At 41.1% G+C, this 9,300-nt stretch overlaps 2 long non-coding RNA genes across 2 annotated transcripts in view; one reads left to right on the top strand and one right to left on the bottom strand.

The window, feature by feature from the left end:
* The window catches only part of LOC118171743, a 37,598-nt gene extending 33,935 nt beyond the window's left edge, over positions 1 to 3,663 (bottom strand). Inside the window, exon 1 of the long non-coding RNA XR_004753357.1 lies at positions 3,534 to 3,663. This is a non-coding gene — a long non-coding RNA (uncharacterized LOC118171743). The remainder of the gene's footprint in view (positions 1 to 3,533) is intronic.
* A 1,057-nt stretch (positions 3,664 to 4,720) lies between these two features.
* On the top strand, positions 4,721 to 7,927 carry LOC118171744. The gene is made up of 3 exons (XR_004753358.1): positions 4,721 to 4,849; positions 5,366 to 5,464; positions 7,792 to 7,927. It is a non-coding gene; the product is annotated as an uncharacterized LOC118171744 (long non-coding RNA).
* The last annotated feature ends 1,373 nt before the right edge of the window (positions 7,928 to 9,300 follow it).

Raw genomic sequence — 9,300 nt, forward strand, 5'->3', positions numbered from 1 at the left:
AAAAAAAAAAAAAAAAAAAAAAAAGCCTTTCAGTACCTCTACTTGTCAAGAGTCAAACAGGGAAAAATATTTTCTGTATACACTGATGAGATTATAAAAATGTGACCAGATGTCTTTTATGCCTCATAATACCCCGAGAACCTCCGAGACATCTGTAGAAAATGCTTTGAGGATATCATTTTGAAATGCTGCCTTCTGCTTCCCTTCACTAATATTATTTCCCTTAACAGTGGACACAGATCGACTTCAAACAGATGTTCAACTCAGAACAATCCGATTCTCTTCATTTTAACAGGATAAGAAGGCTAAAATAAGTATATTAACTTGAAGGCCCTGGAGGAATAGTTTCTTGCTTAAATAGTACTTGTACTGACGAACAGAATCAATAAAGAATTAAAAAGGTAGAAGCTGCCCCTACCAGACCACGTTTGTATCTCCAGGTTAGTTGCACAGCATCTTCAAAACTTTATTTTTCAACATTGTTCATGTTGAGTAGCAAAACTTATACCGTAAGATAAATTTTGTCTTGTTTCATTTTCTAATTCACATGAAGCCAGCAGGAAAGTCACAGATGATTTAAGGACTGGCTCTATGCACACTGTCTGATCCACTTGAACCAATTGCAGATGAGCCACTGGAGCTAGGTCAGGAGTAATTGGACTGCTCGTTACTTGAACAAGGGCTGAGAAGACAGCTATTTGCATTGGTCTGCCCATTGATTATTTGCTGGTTGGCTAAAGCTACTTTATTTTTCATCTAATTTCAGATTGCTACAAAAAGTTTCCTTTTCATTTTACAAGGAAGCTAGAAATATTGAAGCAAGCAAAATGTGTTCAATTTATAATAAAAATGCATGTATAGAACCATTTCATCGTTACAAAGGGATATATTCTAACTTTTTTTTTTTTTTTTCTTCTTTGATAAAGTAACAGAAATTCAGTATGAGATTGCAAAACTCTGTGGTGGACTTGATTTTTTTGGAGGGGTTTGGGGGGGCAAATTCTAGTGAAAAAAAAATCATGTGGCTCTTCTTGGAGCTATGGAATTCCTGTGGTACACACAATGGAAAAATTCTTGTAATGATACAAGTCTAAAGGCAGCAACAGATTCCTGCTGGGTAGGTCTGGCATCCTCAGGCTTCCTGATGGTCTCTGACACAAATGAACAGAGAACATACCCTTAGGAACCACGAGACACGTTTCTGTCCCAAACACAGCTAAGAAATGTGAAGTCACCCAATCATGCCAGAGAGCTGTGCAGCAGCTTTGGTTTTGCACCTATTTCTTTGCTCCAGCTCTTTCTCCTTCCTGAAGGATCTCCAGGGCTGCTGGACAGACAGCTACGCTGCTTCAACCAACATGAAATGGACGCCGCTTGGTGGATGCTAAGGCAACCTCCAGCAATTTGCTCCTCTGGCGCTGCAGCCCAGGGGTCTGCAGAGGATTCAACGAGAGCCACCCCACATCTCTTCGTGTATCAACTTTGCAGAGACCCAAAAAAGGAAAGGCATTTGGCATTTCAAGTGCCGGACAGATGGATGGGAGGAGTGGTACTTGGAATGTCGAATAGTGTGAATGAAGCATTTGGGGATGGGATGGATTTAAAACATTACATAGTGAGCATGGTGTACTGACAAAGTCATTGGCAGTAGGAAATCTGGTTCTGTTTCAACAGAGCAGCCAATCAATTAAGATTTTATTCTGGTTTTGGCTCTAGGTTTGCCTCTGTAGCCTTTCACTAGACACCATTCCTACTAAAAGTCAGTTGTATTTATACCACGGTTGAAAATTGCATTGGTGAGTTGCTATGACTAATTTTATAAAGAACTGACAAACTAAGTTTTAATGAAGAGAGCGGAGAGCAGAGTGAATATTATTTAGAGGGATGTGGAGGAGTAAATCTGCATGCAGCTCTCAAAGTCAAGATAACTTTGCAGCTAAGGTTTAATATAAATTCTTCAATTATTTTTTTCTGCATATGTCTGCACAGGGATGGGAGAAACAGGAGAGGGAACTAGGAGACCAGTAAATAAGAGACAAACTGAAGAACATAGTCATTTTGCACTGTTGGCAGCGTATCTGAGATTAAAATAATTTTTGTCTAACTCAGATTCAAATCAACAACCAGGGGATGAAAATAGTTCAAAATGAGTATTCTGCAAATTGCCATAATTAGGAGTTGTACTTGGGACTTTGTAGACTGTAGGCAGGTACCCTATCAAGCAAGCTGGGAAGCATACATCTACAGAAGTTCTATTTGTTCCCTCTTACATATTGTCTGGACTACTGTAACACAGCTCTAGCTTTCAGCAAGGCCTCTCAGAAGCCTGTCCTGACTGAAAGCTTCCTTCGGTATTTCATGCTTGTACACTATTACCAGTTGTCACTCTACAAACCCTCTTCCACTTTCTGACCATTAGGTTAAAAACACACTGAGAAATACAACTATGAGCACATTTTCATCCCTCCATGTTTGCCAATGAATGCCAAGTCCAAAAAAATTTTCCCCAAATAATCTCTTATTTCTGAGAAATCAGATGAAGATTCCGCATCACTGGCATCCACTCTGGACATGCTGCTGTGATACTGCTGCTAGTGGTATGTGGATCAAGGAGGAAAACTCTGGAGTTTCTAGATTTTCTTGTTAATTAAATTTTTTAAACAGCCAGTTATTTTGCCAACAACCTCTGATTGGCCTTGCACAAGCTGCTTTCTCTCTTACATCCCTTCTACTCAGGATTTATCATCCTTACAGAAGGCACTGTCTGAACAGGCACAGTGCATACCACGGAGGATCCCTCCTTTCAAAGTAATAAGTAGTGATACCAAACGGTGACAGAGGTCACACAGAGAGAGAGAGAGAGAAGATAAAGTGTGAGAGATTTATTACTGTTTCCTTTGAGTCACAAGAATTTTCCTCATGTTAGGTTTAGGGCTAGAGCAAGGCAGATCCAACAGTACTTTTACAACTCGTCTAGGCACAGAACAGTGTTTTATATTTTTTCATCCTTTTGTTTTATCAGTATTTAAGTAACAAGTTTGTCTGTGGTGAAAAGTGGGAAAAATCCTTGGTAGGGTGCAACAGCAAGTCTCACACACAGTCTGTGGGACAAAGCGAGTTTTCTCCCCACAACGAACTGAATTTCCCCAATACTTTTCGAGGTAAATTCACAACCTCAGGAGAAGGCAGGGGCAGTGCTGCGGAGTGCCCCCCCCACAGCTGCCCCCAGCTCTTTCAGTCACCACTTTGTCCTGTGGGCGCCGGCCTGCACCGCGGGCCCCTTTCTGCTGAGGAGAGGTGCTGGACGCAAGCCCGCCTGGTGGTCCTATATTCTTAGACCTATGTCTAAGAAATGTCTAAGCAAGGGACACCATACAGTATGCCCCGAGTTTACCCACGACCCCGTACAACTGGCAGAAAGCAGTACAGATGAAGTGTTTCCCACCCAGAGCAGGGAGGGAGCCCCACAGGGCCTGTGGGGGCTTCAGCCCTAACCGAGCCCCCCCCCCCCCCCCGTCGTGCTCCCCACTCACGTTTTATCCTCTGCATCAAGGTGGCGTCGCGGCTTCCCCTCAGGAAGGACAAGGCAGGTTCGCTCTGCGTCCCCGGGGAGACCCCCGGGCTCCTACGGGAGCATAGCGAGGCGAGGCACCGGCAGCTCCCCGGACCAGGCCCCCTCACCTGCCTCCCCCTGCTCCCCGTAGGCCCATGTGCTGTGCCGCGGGGAGCCGCCGTTAGTGGGGCCGAGTCGCAGGTGAGAGGACAATGAGCACCAGGTGCCCGCCAGCATCGCCTGTGCTGAGGTGGGGATGGCTCCGGGGCCCTTCCGCCCCTCCTGTCAGGGGCAAGGGCGCCTCACTCGCTCCGTGCCCTCAGGTGAGGCCGGGACTCCTCCGGCCCTGCCCTCGGGCGGAAGGAGTCCCAGGGAAGGGCTTGGAGGCGCAAAGCCCCAGGCAGCGGCAGAGTTGGTGTCATGCACACGATGAGCAGCTGTCCTTTGAGAGGCCTTTGATTTATAGAACTTAATAGCTCAAAACGCCAAGAAGATCAAAGAAAATCCTTCATGATATACTCTGGGGAAGAAGGAAATGCAACCTCTTCAATACTGTGGAAGGGCAAACTTATATTTATATATATATATATTTTAACCATTAAACATATTTTTTTTCTCTTTTGCTGACTGTGATCTGTCTTAATTTTGTGTTTGCTTTTCTGCTGGCTCATGTGTATGCTTTTAACGGAAGCGCTGCCCCTTTGAAGGCAGCTCCAGCAGCTGCCAAGAGAGGCCCAGCTTTGCACGGCAATTTCCCTGTCAATGCCACATGTGCACCTGTGTGCTGGGACTGGAAACTTCTTTGGTGCGTGGGACAAAGCTAGTGGGTATTTTCAAACCTACTTTTGAGCCCAGAACTGTCAAGTAAAAACAAAATAAATAAATAAATATTTCTCCAGGTGACAGTCACTCAGATGACAGGACTACAGAAATCCATTCCAAGTTAGGCCCAACTCCCTAAGTGTGTTTTTTATACGGATGTACAGCATTAATAGGGGCTGTACAACTGCTCTATTTAAATTCCTTTTAACTATTCCCATCTCTTTTGATGTTTTTGCGAGATTTTGTGTGAAAAGAACTCAGCAAACTTAGTCCTGAAAATCAGTTTACAAGGTATTTTTCCATTAGCATATTCTGTTCCTGTTTCCTCAGCTAACCTTCTTTCCCCAGTATTTGTACCTCACTTTGTCCAGTCCTTTTGCCATTGCTCACTGTCTTAGTTATCTTCTGGTTCCATGTTCATCATCTCCTATCTTCTCTCAGAAGAAAGAAAACACCACACAATGCAACTGCCCAGTAAGTTACTTCAAAATAAATTATTTCATTTCTATCTGGCAATAAATCAAATCAACTCAACAGCATTTTTTTTTTTTCCTGTTTTCCTGTTCTTGTTTTTACCTCTTTAGAGGGGTTATCTCTGCCTTTTGGTAGAAAATGTGAGGGTTTATTGCTGAAGAAGCAACAGATAAACTAATAATATTTATTTTTCATGTTGCCAATGACTGTTCATTAGTGCATCTGGAGAAAGATGAGAAGCAAGATTAAAGAGGTTTGTATACGTGCATCTGCCTTAATATGAAGTGAGCTTGGTCCAGCTATCTGGCATTAGAATAACTCAGTACAAATTGCTTTAATTAAATACCTAAGTCAAATGTGGATGCTTCCACATAGTAGGGCTGCTTAAAAAGGGAAATATCTGAAGGAAGCTATTAGGAGGGGAAGAGAAACTGAAAGACTAAGGAAGGTTAAACCTCACTAAAGAAAACCTGGTAAAATAAATCCTCTCCATCTTCTCCCCTGCTGCACACACAGATGTTTGCCAACCCCAGTGGAACATGACAGATTACAAAGGAATTTCTTCCAGAGGATATCTTCAAAGGATGTTCACAGATGCGTTTTAAAATAAATTGGGTGGGTATTGAATTCACATCATTATACTATATATACTGTTCATTTCTTCCTCAGTGGATGACTCTTGGGGATTCCTCTCTCATTAGGTCCCGGACAGGAAAAAAAGACTTATTCATTAACTGGAGGACTATCTAATCTGTTTATTTATTATTATTATTATTATTTTTTTCACATTGATCAATTAGTCATCATCCGCAAAGGCCATGCACTCCAAAATGCACCAGTTTTCAGTCTCTCTGGGGAAAGCACAGTCATTTTCAAGTGTTCTTTACAAAAGAAAATATGGGTTAAAGGAGAACTTAAGCCTCCACCCTCAGCTGATGAGGTTGTAAGTGTACTCTCAACTTCTTCTGAGTGGAATAATAAGTTTGTTCCTCTATACAATTTGTGGTGTTATGAAGGTAAGAAAGAAAAGGTGTGAAGCTCAGCAAAGGTCCAAACCAGTAGTCAGTAGTCTTAAGAGAAAATATTTACCTTTCAATAACATAGGCAAATAATTCAGTTCATATTTTTCTGACTATCATGAATATCCTGATAGGATGTGAATTTTCCTTCATATGTAATAATGTAATATAAGGTGGCAATAGCAGGAGTAGAATCTAGGAATACTTTCTTTTGCACTGTAACTGATTCTTCTCCAGTGTCAGAGACTGACACTGGAGAAGTGTTATGCTTGCTCCATAAATGATCTTTTACAACTCGATGCCTAGTTCACTCAGTCCAAAGCATTTTTTTTTTCAATATCTAGGACAAACAAAGATGACTTTAAGCAGTTTGATTACAATCTTATTATTGTGATCTGCCCATTTTTTTTGTTTTTGTTTTCTTCTGCTCCCCTCCAAGATATTTAGAGAGGCTATGCCCATGGACAAAAAATATGTGGAATTTGGTGCTGGTAAATTTAAATCAAAGTCTGGAACTGAAGGGAAAAAATCTTTTATTCTGTAACTCACTGGAAAAAACATTTTGCTTTCTTTACACTTGCTGTGCATACACTCTAGGACCCTGCATATGAGCCTGGAATAATATCAAAGTCAGTAGTGATCTCCTTCCAGATGGTTTTGTTCATTTCTAGACCTGCCATTAGAAAGGAAAAGGTAGAGAAGACACCAGAGTTCAAAGACAGGTGTTAAATATTGATAAGAGACAGAAGAGGCAAACTTCTCTTGGTGGAGAACTGAAAAAAGATCTACAGCTATTATTTTACTGATGGGCTATTTTAAAGATGTACGAGTAATAAATACCATGCAAACGGTTAATGAGGATCTGCTGATATTCTTTCTCTGAATACAAGAATTTTTTTAAAAAATCACTTCTGGAAGATAGCTTGAGTCTAGGAGCATGATTTAAAACAGCTGGGCAGTTAAAGATGATAAATGGAAACATAAGTGTTTACAAAGCAAAATAAGAGGGGGATGGGGTCTTGCAATGGTTCAGGGAAAAGTCTGGAACTCTGACGGGAATATGCACCGTGCAGTGTGGTACAAGGATGTATATTTATTTGGGGGATCCCAGATCCATTGTCAAAGCAAATTCAGAGCATAGAGCTAAATTCGGGAGGTAGAAGAAATGTATCCAATGCATGAATGATTCCACTATTCTCCTTTGTGTTTTTTGTAATTTTCTCACATCCTTAATCTTTGCTATTTTTTTCTGGGGTAGGTTGTTTTAGACAGAGATGGTCCACTAGTCCAATCAGGAATTGTACTGCTTAACTCTTCTCTCATGGGACGAACCGGTAACTTTGAGTAATGCATTTTTTCTTCTTTTCTGCTCATCTCTTTAATCACAATTCTTTCCATTTACTGACTTCCCTTCTTTTTAAGCTTTATGCTTATTGATTTTTGAAGATAACCATTAAAGACATGTACTCATTTCCATGTACCATGAAGTTAGTTTCAGAGTTCTCAAAAGAACATCTGCTGAAGTAATGAGGACTGACAGTTCACTGACCTTTGCTCGTAAGACAACACAAAGTGCTGTCTTCTAAAATCATGAAAGTGAAGCACCTTAGAGTCATTTATTAAATCACTACCTTGCTTTGTTCTCAATAAGCAATGAATTAACCCTTATATCTAGGAATTGATAATTCAGCCTCTGTTAACTTTTAGGCAGCTTCATGTCTCAGTGTGGCTCCCCTAGAAATGCTAGCAGAAATATTCTTTAGTTTTTCTCTGGAGCATGTCCTAGATACACTGGGGACTCGAAGCCTAGGTACCCACAGGTGAGTGTCCATTGTAGCTGGCCAGTATTAAATGCTCCACAGTGGTTTGCTCTTTTAGCTCTTTAAATCACAGCCACAAATTATTTCTTGGTCTTTTTTTCAGGAGAACAAAACACGACATTGACAGCAGTAAGCACTTCCATCTCTTGTCTTAGACTCTGTGAGAACCCACAGCCCTGTACACGAAGCAAGAGATGTGCCCAGAAATGTATGCCAAGGAGCTGCCTAGGCAATGAGAGACTGAGGTGTGTCTTAAGCTCTTTCACTGGGACAGAGATCCTTATTTTGTAAGTGGTAAGGAATTATGTTCTTCTCTTTGCAATTCACTTTGTGAAACCATCCCTTCAGAGTCTGTTAGATGAGCCAACCTTTCTAGTAAAACCTTTAAGGAACTGAAAAAAATTGCTGATACATACAGGCTTTTCAGCACATCTAGGTATCTGTAGATGCAAAGAAATAGGTAATAATACAAAACTGAGGCAACACTGATCTGCCCGTTTGTAAGACCAGCCTCATTTCTGGAGAACAGTTGAGCACTGAGGGATAGGAAGGCTCGAGATGACTCCTGCCTTCAAGCGTGGCAGAAAGACAAAGATGAAACAACCATATAGCTGTGCTCTGCATCATTGTGGGGCCACCTTTAACTTTAGTATTAGCAAAATAGTTTTGGGGATCTCCATTTTTTGCTTGCTAGGACAAGACAGATACCACTTTGATATCTAGATGTTTCAGTCAGTACACGTTTGAATCTTCCTGTTGTTGGATATGCTGTTATGTAGCTCTGTCTGAATGAAGCCAATGCCTAGTTGGTTTTTGTTTGTTTGTTTTTTTCCCAATGAAGGGAGACTGAATGATAGCAGGCTGCATGAAACAGGAGCAATCATATTCTTATTAGCTCATTTTGCTCTCTGGCAGTATCAATCTTATGCTTTTGACTTTCTTTTCAGACAAAATAAGTTGCCACTCCTCGTTACTTGCATATCTGTGGGTATGGACATAATCTTTTGGGCAACATTAGAAACCCAGTATTCACCAGTGCATTTACCTCTGTGAATTCCCGTTCTGCTTATAGGTCAGGGTAGTTACCACTGTGTAGTAAGTTAACACATATTGATTTTCTTAATTTGTGTTGATTTTTTTCAGATTTCACGCACAGTAAATATAATTTATTCTTTGCAAGGAGAAAAAAAATAAGGCTCTGGGAGGTTAATGAACTTGTTTGTTCACACTGTTCTAATAGATTACATGCCAGAGTAGGAGCCAAAAACATGAATTCTGATTGTGTTCTGAAATGCACTTGCAATGTAAGAGTACAGTTCCCTGAGGTTCATTTTCCCAGACAGACAATGAACTATGGGTCTCTTCATCTGAGGTTAATTGGAGTCTCTGTGCCTTTCCTTAAATTAAAGAAATGCCCTGAGGAAATTGATGTACCAAATGTGTCTCAAGAACTTTACATCCAGTTTAAGGTGGAACTCAGAAAGGAAAGTGGTGAGTGGTGACCACAAGCTGAATGCAGCAGCAAAACAGAGCAGTGCATACCAGGTATGCAGGTAACACGCATACATTCCACAGAAAAGCAAAATCACCGCCAGTCTTAGCAGTTTCTTAT

This window comes from Oxyura jamaicensis, chromosome 9, assembly GCF_011077185.1.
Source record: "Oxyura jamaicensis isolate SHBP4307 breed ruddy duck chromosome 9, BPBGC_Ojam_1.0, whole genome shotgun sequence".
NCBI classification, from domain to species: Eukaryota; Metazoa; Chordata; class Aves; order Anseriformes; family Anatidae; genus Oxyura; species Oxyura jamaicensis.